Genomic DNA, 24090 nt, shown 5'->3' on the forward strand with positions numbered 1-24090 from the left:
TGACCTCCCATATGACCCAGCAATCCCACTCCTGGGCATATATCCAGAAGGAACCGTAATTCAAAAATATACCTACACCCCAATATTCAGAGCAGCACTATTTACAATAGCAAGACATGGAAACAACCTAAATGCCCACTGACAGATGACTGGATAAAGAGGTTGTAGTATATTTGTACAATAGACTACTATTCAGCCATAAAAAAATAATAAAATAATGCCATTTGTAGAAACATGAATGGACTTGGAGAATGTCATTCTAAGTGAAGTAAGCCAGAAAGAGAAAGAAAAATACCATATGAGATCGCTCACTTGTGGAATCCAAAAAAACAAACAAACAAAAAGATAAACTTATCTACAGAACAGAAACAGACACACAGACATAGAAACCAAACTATGGTTACCAGAGGGGAGAGGGTGTGGGAAGAAATAAATTGGGAGTTCAAGATTTGCAGATACTGAATATGTATAGAGTAAACAGCAAGTTTATACTGTATAGCACAGGAGAATATATTTAATAACTTATAGTAACTTATGTTGAAAAAGAATATGAAAATGAATACATGTATGTTCCTATATAAATGAAGTGTTGTGCTGTACACAAGAAACTGATGCAAAATTATAAACTGACGCAACATTATAAACTGACTAGAATTCAATGAAAATATTTTTAAATAGAGAAAAAACGAAAAAAAAAAAAGAAAAAGGATATTATAAAACCAAAAGAATAAAGTACTGACTGAGGATACAACATGGATGGACCTTGAAAGTTTATACTAAAATAAGCCAGACACAAAAGGGCAAACAGTGCCCTTTTAGGTGAACTGTATCTAAGCCTTTATTGTACTATTCCAGTAAATTTTCTGGAAGTTTGAACTCTCAAAATCAAAATAAAATGTATTATTCATTAAAATCATAAAACGCTTCCTCACAGGAGGGCTTTAATTATTAAATGCAGAAATGCATGTAAAGCTCCTGGAACAACAATTTACACGTCCACACACAGTCACTGCTGTCACTGCCACTCAGAGGGTGGTGCCAGCGCTGATGAGGGCTGCCTCCAGTTGATCCCCTGCAGACAGGAGTGAGGGCCTGGGCTCTGACAGGAAGGGTGACCGGGAACATGGGTTAGACAGAGCCACGCCCCAGACTTTGTATTACCCAAGTTTCTTATACAAACTGCTCCATGTAACATAAACAAGCTACAGGGATGTATCTTACGACACAGGGAATATAGCCAATGTTTTACAATAACTATAAATGGAGCATAACAATAAAAATTGTGCAATTATTGTACACCTGAAACATATCATATTGTAAATCAGCTATACTTTTATAAAATGTTAAAAAATAATTTTAAAATGTTATCACTTCAGTATTCAATTCGGTTTTTAAGTAACTAATAAACAGCTTAGAATGTATAAAACATTTAAGTGTGATAAGTTTGTTTACATATTTATTTACTTTCAGCCTCCTGCTAAAAGAGGAATTAAACAATTTTTAACACAGCTTAACAACAATAACAACAAAAAGACAAAAGTTAGAGTGTAGAGAAAATGGAGATTCAATACTTAAATTAAACCAGGGGGAAGTAAACTCATAAAAACGAATGCCATGAAGTCAGGGTAAGTGTTAAAGGCCGACTAGAAATTCAGCCGTAAGATTCTTGGCAGCTAAAGCAAAAAGTAAAAGATGATGGGGCGGGTGGTAGAGCTCAGTGGTAGAGCGTGTTCTTAGCGTGCACGGGGTCCCGGGTTCAACCGCCAGGGCCTCCTCTAACAGATAAATACACCTAATTACCTACCCCCCCAAAAGAGCCCCAATGAAAAGAAAAAGAGAAATTTCTTTCCTAAGAAAACCTGATGTTAAATTTAGATTAAATAATTGAAAAAAAAAGAAAGAAAAATAGAAAAAGATGAGTGACACAAGTGATAATGCCCGTGAGATAAATCTGCGGTGGCTGCTGGCACTTCCCCATGTCCCACGTGGGAAAATCTGAAACATCCTTCTCACCACTCAGAGTCATCATCAGCCCACCCCACCCCTCTCCCTGTTAAATGCAGGAGCACAGGCGGGGCCGGGCCTTTGCTCTCTCTGTGTCAACACAGTGAGACAGGATGGAAGGGGCCAGAGCACAGCCATTCAATGAAGGCCACAGCAATTAACATCAAAATGGTGAAGGATTCAACCCCCAGTAGGCCTTGAGGCTCAGGATGAAGAGATTTTACTTCTAGCAGATCTTGAGCTTCATTATACACCCGTTGTAATAGTAACATGGTGAATAACACGCCCCAAGGCACCATGGCCATCCCAAGGCTAGCCACAAAAGATCAAACGGTGGGAAATGGCCAAATCCCAGGGAATCCCAGCCCCTTGCCCTTAGGCTGCTCCTTCTAATTATTAGCATATAAAACAACCAAGACCATGAAAACCAGCAACACAGCGCCACCTCGCGGTCATCACTCTCTCTCCCTCTTCGGAGAAGGCCCACACTTTGTCTGTGGAGTGTGTACCTACTTTTAATCTGAGCACCCAACCCCCACACCTCGTGGCATTTCTCCTGCCTTTCAATGTGTCTCTGTGAATAAATCTACCTTTACTCAACAGTGGCTTGCTCTTGAAACCTTTCCTGCATGAAGCCAAGGACCCACGTCTGGTGGGGCACATTCCAGGGGCTCAACCAAAGCCTGGGACACAGCCCTTCCCATGCCCCACATATGTTTTCTTGTATCAACAGGACTGGGATGTGAAGGGAGTTCTGAGGCCCCAGCTAAGGGACAGAAGTAGCCCCCAGGACCAAAATGGCGGGCAGCCCCTCCCCCAGCAGGGGCCTTGAGGTCAGCCCGGTTCTCTGTGGTTCTCTGTTGTGCTGACTCCCCAGCCAGAGAGCGTTCTCCTAGGCCTGTCCCCACAAAACCCTTATCTCCAAAATGCAAGCACATCATGTCACAGTCCTCTTATTCAACCAGTAAATTTTCAGCCCACTTTTTCCTTCCCTAGAAAAGAATCTATCTGTCCTCCCTCCCATCCCACCACTTCTTTCTTTGTGAGAACTCTGTACTCCCCATACACCATCCTGAACGCAGGTGCCTTGCTGGCTGGGACCGAGATGTTTCAGTCTCACACAGCCTGCATCCTTTCACTTTCCCCTTTCTACCTTAAAAAGGCTTTCCTGAGTCTCCCACCCCTCTGATTCTGAACTTCACAAAGTGCTGAGGTTGCATGCACTCACTGGGTGCATACCTCCCAGGTTTTGACTAGGTTTCCTTCACAAGATCTTCATTAAGGAGCTTCATCAAGAAGTTTAAAGAGTCTTTTCTTACATCGGAGTTGAGGAGCCTGCATAAAATTTAAATGGCCTTGAAGAGAGAGTAAACCAGGGACAGAGAGGTCATAGGTCTTAGTCAAAAGTGTCACGAGGCAAAATGTTCTTCGAAGGCTCAGAGTGGCTTCTGAACACGGAGTCGGGAGGGAGGAGTTGCCAGGCTGTGAGTGGGATGAGTGACACTGGGTACGCTACCCCAGCTGGGGAAGTATTGGATTTTGTTCTAGTTTTCCAAAGAATTTCTTACCACCTTTTCTCTTATTGTCACATACCATTTCCTACGGATTAAGAAAATCAATGTCAGTCATTTGGGCCACTTGGTAGAAGCTACACGATGCCATTCACAGGGCTGTGATGTAACAGCCACACCAGTCTAGGTTGAAAGACCAGTAGGGGTATTTCCAAGGTAATCACGGGCATGCAGCAAACTCCCCAGCTTCAATTACCTCATCTCAAAAGTGGGGCCAATAAAACTACCAAGCAAAGTGCGTGATGATTATGGCCGACATCTGTTTACTAGGTAAGTGCCCGTGACAGCTGACACTGGATTAGGAATGAATATGATCAACGAAGCACAGTCAGCCTGGTTACATGCACCCTGCCTTCATGCCTTGGTGCAGGAGCGGAGTTTGTTTAGCTGAAATGAACGCCCCCAGAGCAGCCCTGAAGGGAAAGCTCCCAGCTTTGCACGGCGAGGCGTGTTCCTTTCCTTCTCTGAGCTGATAACAGTTTGCAGTCGTCTGTTTTTACATTTATCCCTTTAGTACCTGCCTCCCCTCCGGAGTTTTTGCTTAAGCAGAACAGGTCCAGGTTTGTGTTGCTGCCTGCCGGATATTCTGGGCTGGGAGACAGGCGACTCCACGTCTGGCTCTGGTGCTGAAAGGAGAGGGCAGAAAGCCCAGGGGCCCATGCTGAACAGAGGCCCCTGCACCCAAAATTATGGTCTGACTTTGGGCAAATTACACCGTCTTCTTTACCCTAAGATTCCTCATCTGTTCATGAAAATAACTGCCCATGGCACGTAGAGTTTCAAGGATTAAAGGAAATCACCAAATTCACAACCTATTCAAGGGGCTGCCAGTACGTCCTCAACAGGCACATGCTACCTTTACGGCTGTAACACACGCTAAGCGGGGCGGTAGGACACAGTGAACACTGCTAAGTGCCTGTTAAGTGTTTCATGTGTGTTATAATACTGTTTAAAACTTACAACAAACCCAGGAAGAAACGAATATTATAATGCATATTTCACAGATTCACCAACAGTTTAATGGAGGTTACACTCTAGTCCAAGGTCCTTTGGTGAGGAAATGGCGATTTAAACCTGAATCTGAGCCCAGGCCTGGGCTACACCTCTCTCCAATCCACCTCACCACTTGCCTATGAAATCCACCTGTCCAATACACGTTTGTACAGGTCAGCTCTTAAATGCAAAGTGTGCCACCGTTTGTCAATGTTTGTTAATTACCATAAAGTGCTCTCAGAAACCGCTACAGTAATGACAGGTTGACCCACATCCCTGCCAACAAAGAAGAGATATTCTGCCTTGCGTTCTCCTGTAATGTGCAGAAACCCTTCCCTACACCACCAAATTCAAATGTATGCTTCCTCCATGTTTATGTTTGCACACGGCTTATTAAAGTAGAAGGTACCTGCAGTAATTCCATCTCGTTTCCTTTGCAAGTTTCCAGATTATCCACAATCAGTCTGTGAATGAAAATACTACAATGTGAATTAAAATACTACAACCATGTCAGTAAACAAAGAATGCTGAAACCAAGTCATCAAGGCTGCCGCCACCCCCCAGTGCGGACAGACCTGAAGCCCAGCCTCTACAGCCACTCACAATGCTGCCCTCTGAACAGACTGAGAATAAGAAGACAGGATAATTGCCCTAGATAGCTAGGTGCTTGTCTAAAGAATGAATCCAGTGAGGTCAAATGATACATACAAAGGCACTAAATTCTTTAACTTGAGATGCCTGGATTTCTTTAGATAACAAGCAATCTTTTATTGTTCCAACTCCCTGGTCTTTGTTGTAAAGCTGCCATATAATCCTAGTTCCTCCCCTACTTCTTGGGAGCAGTCCCTCAGACAGATTTGAAGGCTGTCATCCCGCCTCGAGTCCTCCCGCCTAAAAAAGTGTAACTCTAAACTTTCAGGCTACACATTTTTTTCAGTCGACAAGTCCCAGAATAGACACAACTCATCAATTCTGTAATGGAACACACTGGATAAGGAACCAAAAGCGTGTTCTAGTCCAGAAAAACTACAGGTCCCTCTTTCTTTCTGTCATTATACAATCCCACCAGAACTCATTAATTTGCTGTCTGCTCATCTGGCAACCAAACTCAGAGAAGAGTCAACTCAGCAGAGTGCTCTACTCGGGAGAACACCCCGCAGCAGCACTGCAGGCTACCTGCCCTCCCGCACGCTCTGCCGACCCCTAGTGTCCTCCGTGGAGACCAGGCCAACAGAGGTGTTCCCAACAGCTGCAAAGTCCCACAGATTAAATAAAAGCATTATATTTTCTACGATATGTTATGTATATTACCATCTCTGAAAACAGCTTTGCCAGAAGCCCACATTTTCCACATTAATCTGCATAGGCAATTCCGGCCCCAAGGGAAAACAAGTCTTATGATGATGCTAAGGCCTCCAAAGTCCTCTCCAGGACCATCAACCAAACTGCCTGCAAGCCTGCAGCTGCAGGCGGCTACATGTCTGTTTTTAAAGCAACCCCTTCCTGCCCTCGGGCGCTACAAAGTCCCTCTATGCCCTCCCATCTCAGGGTAAGAGCAGCCACTGCAGAAACTTGCAGGGCAGCACTGACAGGACTGGACACAGAGGATCAGAGCTAAACTAAGCCTTCTTATGACACGAGCTTGTCACTGTGTCATTTTACAGATGAATGTATATATAGAGAGGTGGGGTGATCTTGCTCAAAGTCACACAGCTAATAAGTGGCAAAGTCTATAACTCAGCTCCACCCTCTGGCGTGACGCTCCAGCTGGGACACCCACAGGGTTCTCTCGTGCCTGCCTGACCAGTCCTTTACTGTCACTCATAACCCACCACAGTGTCTGACCCTAGCCTGACTTTTCAGCCTCTTCTCCCTCTAGTTTCTCAGGAACAAGGCTGCTCGGGCCACTGTGTGACTTCCGGCTCCCCAAACCCTCAGTGCTCAGGGTGGTCTTGCCTGTGCAACCAGCACCCTGCTCAGAGGCTCTTCCTCCCCTGCAGGAGGACGTTTCCACTCTCCGCTGGGACACCCCCTCAGGGAAGGGCTCTTCTCCCCCTCAGCACGGCAGGTGTCCCAGGCCACATCCCGAGCTGCCCCATTAGGTCTGCCTGTGCCCAGGTCTGCTAGTCAGAGCAGCAGTCTCAGAGCCAGGGATTATGCCCGGGTCTCCCTGCAAACCTACTGCCCGCCTCACAGCCCCCAGCCAGTAGGTCACCTGGAAGTCACAGCAAGTGCCCCACCCAATCCCGAAATCTCTTCATTTGCCAGCACCGCTGATGACTGGTCTCCAAAGTTTGGTCAGTTTCACACAAAACAGCAGCTTCCACTGAAGCTGAGGGTTTTCACTTCTGCTCCCCATCCTTAATGGAAACGTCAAGGGAAACCAAAAGACCTTTTCTCAACCCTTTTCTGATGACACATTCCCACCCACAATACTCACATGCTCAAGAGTTTTGGGTCCACGTGATTTTGTTTCCCTTATGCTAAGTGGCTCAAAACACTGCAGGATTCTTTCTCTTTTGAGAGTATTTGTTTGTACTGAGTTTATTGACTTCAATCTCTTTTTGTCTCTCTCTTAAGTGTCCCTAGCAGTTGCCACTTCTTACTCCCTTCAGCAGCCTCCCTCCTATCATCTAGTCTAGGAAATTATCTGCGATGAGGGGCCCGGGGGCAGTCACAGAAAATGGAACAAAGGTACAGAGAGGCTACATAATTTGCCCGAGAAAATCAGCTTCAAGCCCCAAAACTGTGTGTCACGTCCCTCTGTTTAACACTTATGCTAAACTAGTTAACGTTTTTTAGATTATGGTTATAAACAGATGAGGTATCAAAATACATAGAAGGACACACATCAACTCTAAGATGTTTATTAACTCCACTATTTTGTTTCTATTTATTTTATTTCTATTAAAAAATATTAGGAACCTCTGCAGTCAATATAACAAAATGTTAATGGGTGTTAAATCCAGAATATAGAGGCGTAAGTGTATCATTACTCATAATTATTTGTATGCTCACAAGACAAAATGATTTGAACGTCTCTCTCCCCTCCCCCTACTCGCTACTGGCTCTCACCTGAGCTCCCAGACCACACATTTAACAGCCTTTCACTTTATCCACAGCTGAACTCATCAGGGTTCCCCCAAAGCTCCCTCTGCAGCTTTCCCTGCTCAGAGCACAGCAGGACCATCATTTACCTCATTAATCCACCCAGAAACCTGGGCCTTACTCCATCCTACCTTCACAGACATCATTCATCGTTTCCTTTTTACCATCTACACATGCCTAAAATCTGTTCGTTTTTTCCCGGTGACTGTCCCACTGACTGTACCACCGCTCAGGTAGAAGCCACCAAAACTGCCCACCTGGACTCACAAGTCTCCCACGTGGCCTTCCAGCTGCTCTCCCCTACTTGAGACAAATTGGATTTTGTCACTCCCGTTCTTTTATGACTCTTTTCAAACCTAGTGTTCTTAGAAGAAACTCCAAGTTCTTCACATGGTGAAGGTGTTTGCCATGAAACTGTCAGCTCAGGGAGGGCAGGACCCCCCTCCTCCTTGGCCCTCCTCTTTCCCTAAGCCCCGCCCTCTCCCTCGGCCCCGCCCTCTGGCACAGCGCTGGCTCAGGAGTACCTGCTGAGCTACACCAGCCTGTATTCTAACCCTGGTGTTCAATTCTTAGCAAATTGCTTCACTTATCCATACAAATCCAAGGTAGATTAGAAAGATTTTAGATGTTGAGCTAGACTATTGATTTGGGGATTTTGCACTAGCAACCTGCAAGTACATGTTCTAATGATTCTGTCTTCTTAAAACCACACCCAGATTTAAGGAGTTATTTGTGGAATGTCTTCGGAGTAAAAGGGACTGTAATTTTACAGACTTATGTTGTATAACATGAACAACCCGGACAGGGTCACAAATGGAACTGCCTCACAAGTGACAGAAGACAGGTGAGAGGCACAAAGCAACAGGTCGCAAAGACGGTAAGAGCAAATTTGTTTTGCCAACTCCCCAAAAAATGCCTGAAAGAACCAAAAATTCTGAATTTTGAAAGTAAAAGATTATCATATAGTGAAATAAAATAAATAATCCTCTTCATCAGGGTTTCAAGATCTGACTCCAGATTTTTTAGCAGGCCATACTGAATCCTAGCACAGAAAAATCAGATGGACTAGTGGTGAGTAAGTTCCAGGAAAACTGCAGTAATTCCTCCACTTGTGTAAGGACATACACTCACCTGCCAAAGATGAAAGTAGACTGCATTCTGGAGAAATTCGGAAGCTTCCAGGCTCCGCTTCTGGATGCCGAGGACACGGACAGCTTGGAAGCATGCTTCTAACTCAGTGACCGGAATTCTTACACTGCAGGGGGAAAAGGAGGCCCTCAGTCGATAGCAGAGATGTTCCTGTCGTGTATCACATTCCGTGCCTCAGGGACTCAGTGCCTTGCAGCAGCCCGGCCCCAGGCGAGGACCCGAAGCGTGGCCCACCGAAGCAGGAGGTGAACTGTGCTTGAGAAATCCCATCCCCGATGGGGGCAAGAGGGGCTGGTGGGGTTGAGTGAACCTATAAATGCCCACAGAAATATGCCTGCATTCATTCAAGTGATACCAGCAACAGTAGCAGGCTATTTAACAAAATTTCAATTTTCAGTGGAAATTTTGCCATTCCTTTCCGCCTGTCCCCTGCACTCTGAAACAGGCTTAGGCTCTCTCACACCTGCAGCTCTGAAGCAATAGTTGTGAAGTCATTTTACTTTGCTGCAAGTGTCCTCGGTCCCCTTGTAACTGTGTCTGTCCTCTCTTAACACAGTCGGATATCTTCCTGGATCTCTACCTGAGTTCCTTTCTCCTCCTCCTCAGATCCTGAGATAAAGGACAAGTGAAGGCACATGACCAGAAAAGGCACTGTTGACTTGACCAAAATCCACAGTGACCCCCTAGGTGAGTGCTGCCCACCACTTACATTCGATTTTCAAGGTTCTGCACAGGGTGACATCCAGCCCAGAGAGGTGGCCCAGGCCCATTGGAAGCTACGTGGCTTGGGCACGGGAACAGATGCAGGAGCTGGTTCCGGGGTCAGGCCCCTCCCCACCTCTGCTCCCCTCTCTCCCGAGGCCCCGCTGCCAAGCACTCAGGCTCCGTGATCTTAGGTCCTTCTCTTCTACTCTACTCCAAACCCTTTTCCTTTTCCTTTTTTCCCTAATTATCCCCAGCTGGAGTGATTTTTCAATCGCAGTATCTGAAAAAATTTCCTACAGCCGAAAATGAGGTCTCAAGAAGTCAAAGCACATATGCTACATCCTGAAGAGTGCCGCTGGCTAGGGGGACCCTCACCAACACTCACGTGGCATCAGACATGTTTCAGGGTCGGCCACCCCCAACAAGAGTGTGCTGTGACCCCTATGCCCGCACAGCATCTCTGCTCACAAAAATATAGTTGGCCCACTTATCGGTTATTAAGAAGCAAAAATACAAAATTGCTCATGTTTCTTACTAAAATTATCTATGAAGCAGAAAAGGGAATTGTAATAGAAAAGAACAATTTTGACCCCATGTTAGGTCTGTTCCTTTGGCTTTAACCCTGTGCCCTGTTTTCTAGGCTCAGACTTGCTAGCTCTGCACCATTTGTAAAAGAAAGTTGCCTTTAGACTGAAATATCCAGGACAGCCTATTCTCCTGGCCGTGATCTTGAAGGATGCTAATTCATCTGCACTTATGTAGAGATGGCAAGTTGCAAAATAGAGAATAACCTTTGTTTTTTTTTTGGAGTTTTCACAGGGGCAACATGATTTGATCCGCATGGACAGCTGCAAGAACAGCGGATTCAAAGGACAAGCAATTCATACAGCAAGAAGTTTCCAACAACCAATCAAAACCCCGCCCCTTTTTAGTATAAAAGAAGACTCAATTCTGACTTGTGGAAGATGATTCTCCAGGACATCAGTCTGCCATCTTCTGGATCTGCCAGCTTTGCAAATAAAGTCACTATTCCTTGCTCCAACACCTCATCTCCCGGTTTATTGGCCTGTCATTTGGTGAGCAGAATGAGTTTGGACTCGGTAACAAAATGACTGCATTGGAGGTAGTATGTCTCCACTGTTTCCTCGTTTCCAATATGTAACATGCACATTACTTGTGATCTAGTGCAAATAATTCATCAAAGACAACCACAAAAAGAAACTATACTCACCCAGCTATCAACACTGAACACAAAACCTGTCAATTTTATATGCTGTTTAAGAACACAACCGAAAAACCTAACATAGGGAGTTGATTCCACGGAAATAAAATTATTTCTACTCCTTCAAAACTTTTTCTTTTCTTTTCTATTTTATTTTGTTTTGCTTATTGAAAAGAAAATAAAAGTCAGATCATTTTATTTCACGTATTTTTGTTATAGCTACATACTTTAAATACTACAGAGACTTAAATTGCAATAAAAAATTGTTCATATATTAGTATAAAGATATATACACAATCAATGGGGATTAGGAATGGAGTGGACATTTACTAAAAATCCACTGCAATCCAGTCTTTTACAAGCATATCCTGGAATATAAGCTCTATTATCCAGGGGTCCTCACCCACATTCTCACTGCTGAGTCCCTTAGTAATCAACTACTAAGGCACCAGCATAGAACCATGTGATCTGTATTTTAGGAATAAATGAGGGAATTGATTCATTCAATTCTAAAACAAAAACCCTAAAATAAATACTGAACTTATTTACAGATAAAGAAAATTGGTCCCTCAAAAAGTAAAGTTTCTTCCTCAAGGTCACAAAGCTAATAAATGGTAAAGGCAAGATTTGAACTAATCTGCCTGATTCTAAAACCTATGGTGGAAATCCCATTAGACTGGGGAGAGTCCATCTGCACAGCCTATCACCCTATCTTTGTTCAGATCTAGCCTTAGACAGCCTGAGGCAGCACTCCATTCCTATGGAACTCGAGGGCAAACGATAACATTAAGGATTTTATATCCAGGAATTTCTTAGGTCTCATGTATATAAAGTGTCAGCAGGTCAGCAGAAAATCTCTGGGAACCATTAGTGGGTCCAGACCTTTTTGCTGATTAGAAACTCAATCTATCAGGACATAGTGACCTTCCCATGAGAGGCCACATGGACATAAACTAAAGGCAGATGAACAATGAAAACTAACAAGACCCTGGAACTCATGCAAGAAGGATCCCTGCCATCCCCCACCCAGTTTCCTCTTCATCCACGTGGACACGAAGACAGAAGACCCGGGTTCTTGTCCAAGTTACACTATCATGGATTCTCACCCATAAAAACTTACAACTCTATGCTGTCATAAGTCCTTTCCAACTCAAATACGATGACACCAATATCTCAGCAGAATATCTATGTCTCCACTTCCCCTCTTCTAATAGGAGAATATTTCTATGGACACAAAGCAGAAATCCAATTTAAAAAACCATGCACGAAGCCAGGTGAATTTCTGCTTAAGAGACTTTCCTCTCAAGCTCAGTGAATGAAAACTCAGAAAAAGTGGTCCTTCTCCTTCAGCAAACGGGAGGCATCCTGATTGTGTGTGTGTGTGTGTGTGTGTGTGTGTGTATAAATCAAATATAATCGTCTGGGTTGTGTACAGATTTTTTTTAATGTCACTGTAATTTCATGGGGATGAGCCAACATTTAAAGTAATTTGAATCTAGTGTTCTCAGTCTCAGTCTCTTTTGGTGGAGGAGGTGAAAGGGGAGAGTAAAGGAGGAAAGAGGTAAATGAAACAAAGAAGTAAGAATACTGCTAGGGAAAGGCAAGACGTTAATTTTGTTCCTCATTGCATCACAACAAATTAGGGACTGGCTTTCCCCCGATGTCTTATCGAGCACTGAGTTGCAGAAGAAGAGGCGACAACCCATTTCTCACTGAGATTGTGGCTGTACGTGGCATCTTATAGACACAAATCATTTACACTGATCAAACACTCTAGCAGCAGGCCGTAATTCTCCTGTTTTGAGAGACAAGAAAACAGGAGTTCAAAGAGGATGTATAACTTGACAAAATTCAGGGGACCAGTAAACTAAAGAGGATGAATTCAAACTCAGATCTGAATGCAGAGTCTGCTCTTCCCACTCCCAGGACTGGAAAATCCTTAACACACAGGCTCCCCAGCTCCCCTGCAGTGTTCCTGGCGCCAAGCATTTCCCATGGTAATGTTAGCCAGTTCTCACAGACACAGCGCTCTGTGCAGCCAATGACCTCCATCGGACCTTGATCATCTACCTGCCACGCCCACTAGGCTTCACCATACAGGCAGGAGAGCTGGCTTTCAAGTGCATACAAAGCCACCCCCGGTCTAACCTGGGCTCTTCTGCAGCTTCTCCAGCCTAAAGGCAGCCATGAAACTGCTCACAGTCTGTACATGAGCCACACTACCTCTCTCCATCTGTCTCCCCACCTATACTACTACTTAGCTATGACCATTTTGAAAATCTTGGAAACAAATTTTTAAAAACAGAAAAGAAAGGATTCTGGAACAAGTGCTTAATACTTACAATTTGAAATGACAAGTTACAAATTGAGTATTGACAAACAGAATCTTCCTTTCTAAATGTCAGTTTTAAGCATTTAAATATATAATAGCAAAAAATTCTCACAAAATTAACAAAAACATAAACAATAAACTGGAATAAATTCAAAAATAATGCCCATGTTCTAAATGGAGAAACTTCAGGACTATACTGAGTGTTAAAGTAAGAGGTATGAATGTAGAGACATAAACATATTGCATGGAGGAAAGCAGTTTTGTAAAGATGTAAGTTCTCCTAAGAATAATTCAAAACTTACTAAAAACTCCCATGAAAATTCCAATCTGATTGTTTTAACTTGAACAAAATATTTTGGAACCCTTCAGGAATAATAAAGTCATAATAGTAGACAAGAAAATTTGGGATGGATGAAAAGAATAAAAAAAAATCAGATTGCCAGTGATTAAATAAATTTTTACAATATGTAAGATATGGTGCTGGAGTAAGGAAGGGAGATTGACAGAAAGGAACCATGAGTTCAAAAAGAGACTCTAGTGTATGTAATTATTTTGTACAGATGGGATTTCAAATCAAAGAGAAAAGTATGAATTCAATAATTGTCCTGGGACAATCAGAATCACCTAGAAAGAATAAATTCTATTCCTGTCATAATGACCACAAGATAAATTGCACATAGTGATGTAAATATTAAAAAGTACTAATAACAGCAAATACAACCCTTTGCTCTTATTAACTCAACTTCTCCTCACTATAACAAGTACTATTATAATCACCACCTTAGAGATTAAAAAAACTTACAGAAGAGATTTATTCCATTATAAGGAAGTATTTCTAAGAATGTCAAAGATAAAACCCACAAGGAAGACATTTACTATCTTAAGAGTAGTTTGAGCCACAACAAGAATAAAAAAACTTTCTGAACAAAATGAAAGGAAAGAAATGACAAGAAAAAACTCTGTGATACATGTTGATGAAGTCACGAAGTAAATTTTCATAACATACAAAGAGCTGTCACAAAGCAACAAGAAGCTCCCTCACTTAAATGTTTGCAAAGGACAAAATGAATCATTCATTTTAAAAAATTCAAAAGGCTAATGAGTGAAAAAAGCTCAAAATTTCACTGGTCATCAAATGCAAACTAAAACGATGAAAAAGCACTTTTGCTTATCATATTGGCGAATATTTTTAAGATATTCTATTTAGTGTCCATCTGTTGGAGAACAAATCATGAGCGACTTTTTCAGAGGATGACATATCAATGGATATGTAAACTCTGAAAAACGTACATACACACTGACTCAACTCCACTTCTAGGAATCGTTTCCTTTAGAAAAAAAACAATCAGTCCAAACAGATGTATCCATCAGGGCATTTACACAGCACTGTTTACAAAGGTGGGAAGAAAAACTGAAGTGAAATAATATCCAGCGATAGAGAATTGGTTACATAAGTAATTGTGCATTTTTTCATTCCCCAATGGAGAAGGAATTTCTAGAGTCACTTGAAAGGAGTCTGTGATGAATGTAAGTGTCACATCCAGGGACTAAATTTCCAGAAGCCTTAACTAAAGGAATATACATACAAGATCACAGGAATGTCTGTACAAGAAGGATGCAAGTCAAACATTCTTTCTGACAGTGGAAAGTGGAGAAAACTTAACTGTCCACCATTAAGACAATGTTACGGTAAATCAAGGCAAGCTGCGGGCGCTGAGGGAGCCGGCGTTTCGCCGTGGTCCAGGGCCTTGTCCACAGCACTCTCCCACCAAATGTGTCCGTGGACAAGAGACGACACCCGCACATCAGGAGACCCCTCCAATCTATCTGAAAGGACCGGGTGAGTCTGGAGTGGGAGGACGTCTATGATATACCCCTGAGTGAATAAAGCGAGCTGCAGAAAAACATATAGTATGGTCTCATTTTTAAATAAAGCATATATACACACACCTATACATTGATTTCTCATATGTGTATATATATGTATCTCATAGGCATAAAGGTCATGAAATATATATACCAAATTTTCCACAGCTTTTACTCTCAGGAAATAATGGGAAGTGAGTTAGGGGCCTTCCTGTACCACCACAGTTCTCTTTTCAGTATTTCAGTTAAGTATACTTGGAATTTAAATGTTTATTTAAGTCCGAAGTAAAATGGACGATGCATTCCTTAAGACAGAATGCTACACTGGTCATTAAAAATCATGCCAGGGGAGATAGAATATTGTAGAAAAACATGTAATAAGCCGAATGGAAAATGGAGATTTCCGCACAGTAAACAGGGACAGAGTGCTCACTGGTTTTTATGACAGAGCTGATACACACTGACGAAAAGAACAGAAAATAAATGTTAAATTGTTAATTATTATCTCTGAGTAGCGGGACCAGGATAGACTCTTTTGCCCCTTTTTTCAGACTTATTATATTAAATGCAAATTATTTTTCATCTGAAAAAATCATTTTTAGGCGTGTAGTACCACGCATTGGGGAATAATACATGAATACTTACAGAAACAAGTAACTAGGAGACACCGCAGCAGCGCTACACAATGTAGAATGGGCGATCCTGATTAACATCGTGCAGTTACATAAGGACCCACAAAGTGAGAGCACCTGCTGTAACAGGGCGTCGCCCCCTTCTATTTGTCAGTTGTGTCTTCAGGTCTGAGGCAGTTCTGAGCACGGCCAGTGTCAGTGCTGGTGTCTGGATGGATGCTACTGGAGGTGAGGGCACCTGCAAGTGGAGAGGAAGAACAGAAACCATCCTCTGCCTTTTCTGTCTTGTTTCTTTGTTACTTTAAAAGAGAGGAATAAATAAGATAAACTGAGTATCTTCCCTACAGAAATTTCAGTAATGAAACCGTTTTTAAAGTCTTCACAGCTTATATTCTGCCTATAACTGTCTTTTCAACAAAGCATCATATTTATTAAATGTGAATTGACTCAGTTAATTAACTCCCTGTTGAAACATTCTAGTAAAGAACATGAAATGCCGTATGTAAAACAACCACACCTGCAGTGACTAGCACAGCTGTCTTGACGGCAGTGCATTCAGCCCGCACCATCCTGTGGTCCTGAGCTCCTGATGCTGGTAAGAGAGCACGCTGCCGCCTCAGATGGAGAGATACTGTGAAAGAGTTTGAACTCTACAGTACTGACAAAACATAACTGACAAATCCCAGGTTCCTTTGAGGCTGTCATTTTCTATTTCTGGCCAACCCCCGTCAATGAGCATAACCACCCCATTCCCGAGCCATGGGAATCATGTGGGAAGCAGTTTTGGAGAAATTTCCAGGTATAGAATGTAACAAACTATACATAGATCTCTGAAAAAAGAAAAGATGCAATATTCTGATTTTGGAAGAAACTCAAAATATTCTCCTAAGCCTTAGTAGCTGGAAAGGCTGGGCATCTCCTAAGCCACTTATTTATTTCGCAGCCAGTGAGCATCTCCCACAAACCCTGTTTCCCTGTGTCTGCTGGGAGCCTCAGGCACACTGTTGCTGTCGATCTTATAAGTCACAAGGCAGACGCGTGTCTCTCATGCCTGCAACCCTCACACAGGCTTGCCTCCTAGCCTCACTGTCTGAACTTGGCCCCATTTTCTCACCTGTTTATTTGGTATCTGTTCTTCTGTAAGCTGCCTGAAATGCTTTTTGGAACATGTCAGAAGATTCAGTGGGTAGATAAATGGACAGATGGACAGGTGAGAAATGGGCAGACAGACAGAGTGACTCCAAGAAAAGGGGAACAAAGAAAATTTCCTATGCAGAACCCTCTTCTAGTCAGGGAAGAAAACCACCACGGAGAAGTGTGAAGAGGCAGGTGGCTTAGGACTGTTTCCTGGATTCCATGAAAAGTCACACCAAGAGAGAGGGTAGAACTATAAATAATAAAAGAAAAAAGCATGCATGCTTGAAAAATATATCTACAATATGTACTTTCTAAAGAATAGATTCAAATCAGCACGGCCCAATAACACAATCCTTGGGTATTTACAGAAGTGAGAATCCCATCTCCAAACCACAAGGCATCCCTTCGGAGCACTAAGAGTCTACACGGGACGATCTTAAAGCCGTAATCACAAAAGCTATGCTATCCTGCCCTTACGAGGAATGAGCAGCTGTGCTCGGGCTGCCCACGCGCCATTTACACCCCACAGCACCTCTAAGGGGGAGGGACGCCTAGCAAGCCCGTCTTTGCAGGACAGCAAACAAGTCCGGGAGAAGCTAAGCTGACCTAACATTTCTCCATCTCTCAGGACTGGTCACTCCAGAGCAGGACTCGAACTCGGACCCACGTGTGTAATCACGTTACTACCGTGCTTTGTGTGCTTTTTGTGTGTATAATACATTTGTTTCTGGCATGAAAGGATATTTAATAAATGATCGGTTGTCCTGTCTATCTCATTAGCTCACAATGTTTATAGTGTTGAATTGTACTCTTTTTCCCTGGAGAAAGGAATGGAACGAGCGGGTGTTAGAATGAGGTGGGGCTCCATTCTTTATCTGGTACCTCATCTTATCCAAGTCCCCAACCAGGGAGAAGGAGCAAATTTTCTCTTCATCTTTTAAAGAGAGGGCTCCACTGATGGTGACTTAACTCCAAAACCAAGTCTGGGGAAAGGGCACATTCAGCAACCAGAGCAGTATCACCTGTAGGAAGGCGAAAACAGCTCACGGGAGGGCTCAGGGGGTCAGCCTGATTTAATTTCAATCGATAAAACAGCAACACACTCTAAAAATACTAGCATGCAATCGATTGGCTCTTTCTGGACATCTAGCAATTTTCCACAGCCCACATGTAAAATGATCGTGAACCAGTGAAAGGTAGTGTCTACAGACAAGAAAAATCAATGCCACAGGTAGACTGAAACCCAGGCTGGAGGAAAGGAAGAGAAAGGGCATAGTAAAGAAGTGGGGAAAGGCTGGGGAAATAAAATCATCACAAGGACTCTCAAGCATCATCCAACAATCATACAATCATTCAAGAGAGAGAGAGAGTTACTGAGGTCCTATTCTGTGCAAGATTGTAGAGCGGGTGAAGCAAGTGCACAGTGACCATTGTGGCAGCAAGTGGCGGGGCTCAAATACACTTCTGATTCTGGTACCTTGCACACTTGTCCTCAGTATAAAGGCAAAAAACAAAAAGTAAAATAAAACTCTGTAAACTCAAAGCATTGTTGAAAAAAAATTAAAGAAGACCTAAATAACTGGACAGACACACCATGCATATTCCTGGATCAGAAGTCAGAGCTCTTGCAATGGCAGTGCTCCTCAAAGAGATCCGTATATTCAACGTGGTCTCGATCACAATCCCAGCGGGCTTCTCTGCAGAAACTTACTAGCTGCTGCTACAATTCATATGGGAATTCAAGGGTCTCAGTAACCAAATCGTACTTGAAAAAGAAGAACAATTTAAGAGGACTTGTAATTCTCAATTTCAATCCTTACAACTGTATCTCCAGGTGAGATTAGAGGCCATTGTGAAGTTATTACTGTGTTTATCCTTATTTTCTAAATTCTCTACAATGAATATATCTGTTACAATAAAAAGAATAAAAAGTAAAGTTTCTTTTAAAATATACACACCGATTCACTCATTGGGAAAAAAATATTTTAACTATAAAGAGGTAAACAAATATCTAGTGAAAAAGGACTACTTAAAAACAAGAGTGTATTTACATTTTTCATTAATTGAAAACGGAAAAGCACAAACACATCAAGTTTCTAGGGAGACCGATGCAACAAATTAAGTTATTTTCAAAAATTTTAATTGAACAATGAAAACTCAAGAAAGGGAAAATTGTGATTGACACCCAAGTGCAAACACATGGAAAGCAAAGGCCTAGAAATCACAGTTCCTTTAACTCTGATTCTAACACAAGAGAAGAGGAAATTCCTCACTAAGGGGACAGTGGAATCCCATGCATAAGACAGCATACACAGTACAAACTGCACTAGAATCTGAGGTGATTTTCTTAGAAGAATTCCAAAGTTACAACATTGCTGAAAAACTATAAAAACACTGACAGACAGAATAAAACACACAGTCATATATATTATATAGAAACATATGAAGTCTACTCCCATGTTGCATAGAAATACAAAGATATTTGTTCATTTATGGGCACTGAATATTTTATCCCAGGTAGAATATTTCAACTAAAACAAATAATCAATTATACACTCCTCTTGTCAAATCTACTTGATAAGTTACTCTGCTATGTAACCATAATTTGTCTAAGATAGATCTAAAATTAGTGAAAAAGATCTTTGTATGGTTTCTTGAACTCTTCTCAAATTTCCAAACTTAATTTTAAAATAGATCTGAGCAGTATTTCTATATTAACTTTTCCCCCGTGAAATGAACAACACAGTCTGTTGTCAAAATTCTGTCCTTAGAATGATTCACAAGCACCGTATCCTAACAAAACTGCTGGACAGCAAGGCACTATCCAGACACTGTGACCAAACAAATGAAACACAAGGAAGACAGTGACCCTATTCTGGAGGGCTTACCGTATGTTTCAACACCGGGTATTTATTTGATTGGTTTGATTGGTTAGCAAAATAAAATCAATCAAGTACTTTCTGCTTTGAGCATTCAGTAAGTCATGACTCTGTTGTTAGTGTCATGAGAAGGAAAGACTTAAGCATGACTTGATTAGGTCAATTAGCAAAAGCCATCACTGGGGAGTGAGTAATAAAGAAGTTAACTGTTAGCAATGCTTCTGCCTACAAGAGACCTAAAATAAACCTACACTGATCTCTTTAAGGAAATGAGGAGATGAAGCCCCAATGAGAAAAAAAAAACTAACAAGAAATCAAAAAAGTAAAGACTTTTTCATTAACGGTTCCAGGAAGGAGTGGAGCATGGTGGTGAGGATCACAGATACTTGGGACAAACATGAGGGTCTGAATTCCAACAGCACTGTGTAGCTTTGACACTGATATGTCAGTGAAATTTTCTGAATCTCAGTCTCCTATCCATAGACTGGGGACAACAACAGCACCCGTCTCCTAGAATGGTCCTAATAATTAAGTTATTTTATATATAAAAGGTTAAATAAAATACCTCAGATATTAAATATTACCACAAAAGCACAAGGAAAAAAGAAAACAGAGATAAATTGGAGTTCATCAAAATTAAAAACTTTGCTTCAAATGACACCATACAGAAAGTGAAAAAACAACACACAGGAGAAAATTTTTTCAAATCATTTATCTGATAAGGAATTTGTATCTATATAAAAAAAAAAGGACCTCCTACAACTCAACAATAAAAAGGCAACTCATTTAAAAAATGAATAGATTATCTGAAAAGTATTTTTCAAGGAAAATATACAAATGGCCAACAAGCACAAAGAAACGATGTTCAATATCATTAGCTGTAAGGGAAATCAAGTCAAAACCACTAGGAGAAACCGCTTCACACTCACTACAATAGGTTATAATCAAAAAAATAGTAACAAGCACTAATGAGGACACAGAAGATGCAGAGGTCGCAGCCGTTGCTGGTGAGGATGTAACACAGACTGGCCACTTTGGAAAAACGCCTGGCAGGTCCTTAGAGAGTTGAACATTTGGTTTCTGAATGACCAGGCAATTTTGCTTCCTGAGCACACACGTAAGAGAACTGAAAACAAATGTTCATATAAAAACTCCTACAGGAATATTCACGGCGCCATTACTCATCACAGCCAAAAAGCAGAAACAACACAAATGTCTATCACGTGATGAATGGGTAAACAGAGGGGCCCAGCCATACAGTGGAATATTATTCAGCAATAGCAAGGCATAGAGTACTGACCCAGGCCACAACTTGGACAAATATTGAAAACGTTACTCAGTGTGAAAGAAGTCAGTCACAATAGATGCTTCCACTTACATGAAGTAACTAGATTTACATGAAATTTCCAGCACAGGCAAATCCACAGAGAGAGAAAAGTGGCTTTCTGAGGCTGTGGGAGGATGGGGAAGATGGGAATGTCTGCATATGCGTAAGGGGCTTCCTGTTGGGGGGATGAAAATTTTCTAAGATTGACTGGGATGAACAATTCTGGGCATAGAGTAAAAACCACCGTACATTTTAATGGGTGAATTGTTATTAAAACTGGTAAGAAAAAAAGCACCTACAGCCAGTTACCTTCCCATAGTAAATGCAAATTGCTAAATTTTATTACAGGAAGAAGAAACTGCCCTCAGCATGAAAGCAGGAGTTCAGCAAATGTGAGTTAACCGAAATTGGAGAAGAGCATTTCACTTGAAACAATTGATGAGTGTACACAAATTATTAAGACATGACAAGGAAAATCAGTTTGACATCACGAAGAAGCATTCTGCTTCAAATGCAGATCAAGGATTCGGCAAGCCCAGCTGCTACAAATGACCAGAGAAGAAACCTGGTTCTTTAAACAAGCGCCAGAGCCAACAAGGAAATAATGGTGAGGAAAGCAGGCGGCCGAAAATCTGGAACAGTTTCCTACTAATACTTTCTCCACTGAAAATTCAAAAACAAAATGAAAGTGATGTGATGTTGTGTTGACCTCACGTGAATGGGCTTCCTCCGGTGCTCGACAGTTTTGTAACCCCGAATGAGAGACTCAGAAGAATCATCATGGCTCCTGGGAGTCACCAAATGACTGCCCACCAGCTCGCTGACCACCATCACATCTGCCAGGGTTGAATTGCAGAGAAGAGACCAACTTCTGAAAGGCACAGGAAATAAAGACAAGGGAAGAAAAGGCTGCAGTCAGTCCTGGGACAGAGGCCTTGTGAGCAGAGGCCAGAAGTCTGCAGGTGAACATGAGTGGCCCTGGGGCAGAAAGGGACCACGGGGGAGCAGACCTCAATTCTCTTCTCTCTCTCCCTCGGGTAGGAGAGATAAAGTCTGCATCCTTCTCACCTGGAACTGTGGGTTCTGGCTGGCAGAAGTCTTACCAACATGGAATGAATTACTCAAGACTGTGGAAAAATGAAAGAAAGCGAGAGGGATTAGGGAGCCAACTCCAAGAACCTCTCAAATGCTCCCATATTTATTGTGTATAATCAAAGGAAATAGTCTTTAACAGTTGTGTGTTAGTAAGAAGGAACTTCGTGAAAGATGGGATGAGGCAGAGATTGTAGAATCCGCAATGAGTAAAAAGGCTTAGTTTACCTTTAGGGGAGACATGGGGAGAGGGGAACAAGATAAATTCTTTAGATATCTTCATTACAAAGCAGACCACCAGATCAGCCAGGTCCCTGTTTTGGGAATAATGTACTATCTAACAGCAAGCACGCCCAGCGTTTATAGATGAGTGCCTGGGTCATTGCTGTGCAGAAATCTTCCACGCAGGTCCGCACAGGTAGAAGTGCCACAACGTGCTCAGAAATTATACCGTCAGCACCCCTGGGCTCCCATGGACTGGTTTCACATTAACCAAACTCATGAGAGACTGATGCAAGAAAACCAGAAATTTAATTTATTAATGTAACAGGAGATGTGAAACTACAAACCAGACTGAAATATCAGAGTTCAACCATGAGTACAGATTCTCCTCAACAGCCCAATCACAGGCAGGCAGTCACATGACAAGAGTGGACAGAAGCAGAGCAGGAAGGGTTTCTAGATTAACTGAATGGACTAAATTTCTGTTATACGAAAAGATCTGCTGCCCAGAAGACATTTAACGCCAATCACAGTGCACTGTCCGTGGACTGTGGCTGAGACACGACTGTGAGCACCTGTGTAACTCTCCTTTCCCTGTCCTTTCTGGGCTAAGTGATGCACAGAGGTACAGAGATCCAGGGATGCAGATACCTCTAAACACCCAAAGCCCATCCCTGGGAGCCTGGAAACCAGACAGCCAGGGTTTAAATACCAGCTCTGTCACTTACTAGCTCTGTGACTTTGGCCAACTTACTTACTCTATCCGTGCCTCAATTTCCACATTGTAAACCTGGGATAACTATCAAACCTTCCTTACTCACTTGTTGTGAAGATTGAAGGATTCATTTCTGTAAAACACTCAGAAAAGAATGTAGCACATTTTTGGTGCTCAACAAATGTGAATTTAATAAGAAAGTGATTTACAAATCTCCCTTCTAATCATCTTCTGTGTTTCATGGCTAGTCTGAGTCCCAAAGGAAATCCTTATTTCCCCTCTTATAAACTCTTGGGGAGCACCCTTCTGTTGCATCCCACCACCTGTTTAAACTGAGGGAAGGGAAGCCTCCTCCACAATCTGGTCCATGGAGAGTGTTTTTCCCTTCACACCCCTGACCCCTGGACAACGGCTAGCCCTCCTCACACTAAGAGATTGAGGTGTGAGTCCGGATCTACAAGCAGGGCATATGAAACCTTTCCTTTCCCTCCAGTGTTGGCCACCATTGGGAAGCACCCGGGATGCTCAGCTCCATGGCAGGCAGCCCTGTGCATGATGGGGCAGATCCTCTTAAGGGAAGGCTCACTGTGGCCCAGAGCTAACTGGGACTGCATGAGTCTCTAGTTCTGGGGCACAGTATCATGACACGCATTTTCCCACAGCCCTGAAGTTCATGGAGAACGTGGCTTCATCAGTAATACAGGAGCCATTTATCGCCTGCTTGTTCTTCTGTGTCATCTCTCAGTTGGCTGCTGGAGAAAACATGTGTATATGTATTGGGTCCCATTAAGCCCCAATATATATGAAGTAACAAAAAATTCTGTGGCTTAACATTGGTTCAGGGCGACTGTGTAACTGTTCTGACCCTGCTGATGCTAAATTATGGGTATAGGAACTATGGAACCTCCTCAAATATCTTTCAGCATAAAACCAGCTTTTCTTATTTTCCTGTTTCTTAGTAACTGCCAAAGAGTGTAAAATGATGGCTTCATACAAAACAGGAGCTAAACTTTATGAGCCCTTTGACATTCCCACTGTGCTAAACACTTTACATAATTTCTAATTCTCACAATTCTGCAAAGCAGATACGAGCGTCCCCATCTCACAGACGAGGGAAAAACTCAGAGCAAACTAAC

General features: G+C 42.4%; 1 long non-coding RNA gene across 1 annotated transcript in view; it reads right to left on the minus strand.

The window, feature by feature from the left end:
- Positions 1 to 8811: 8811 nt before the first annotated feature.
- LOC141575169 (uncharacterized) overlaps positions 8812 to 24090 on the minus strand; it is a 36213-nt gene continuing 20934 nt past the window's right edge. The window contains exon 3 of the long non-coding RNA XR_012502552.1: positions 8812 to 8931. This is a non-coding gene — a long non-coding RNA (uncharacterized LOC141575169). The remainder of the gene's footprint in view (positions 8932 to 24090) is intronic.

Source organism: Camelus bactrianus, chromosome 26, assembly GCF_048773025.1.
Source record: "Camelus bactrianus isolate YW-2024 breed Bactrian camel chromosome 26, ASM4877302v1, whole genome shotgun sequence".
In the NCBI taxonomy this organism is placed as follows: Eukaryota; Metazoa; Chordata; class Mammalia; order Artiodactyla; family Camelidae; genus Camelus; species Camelus bactrianus.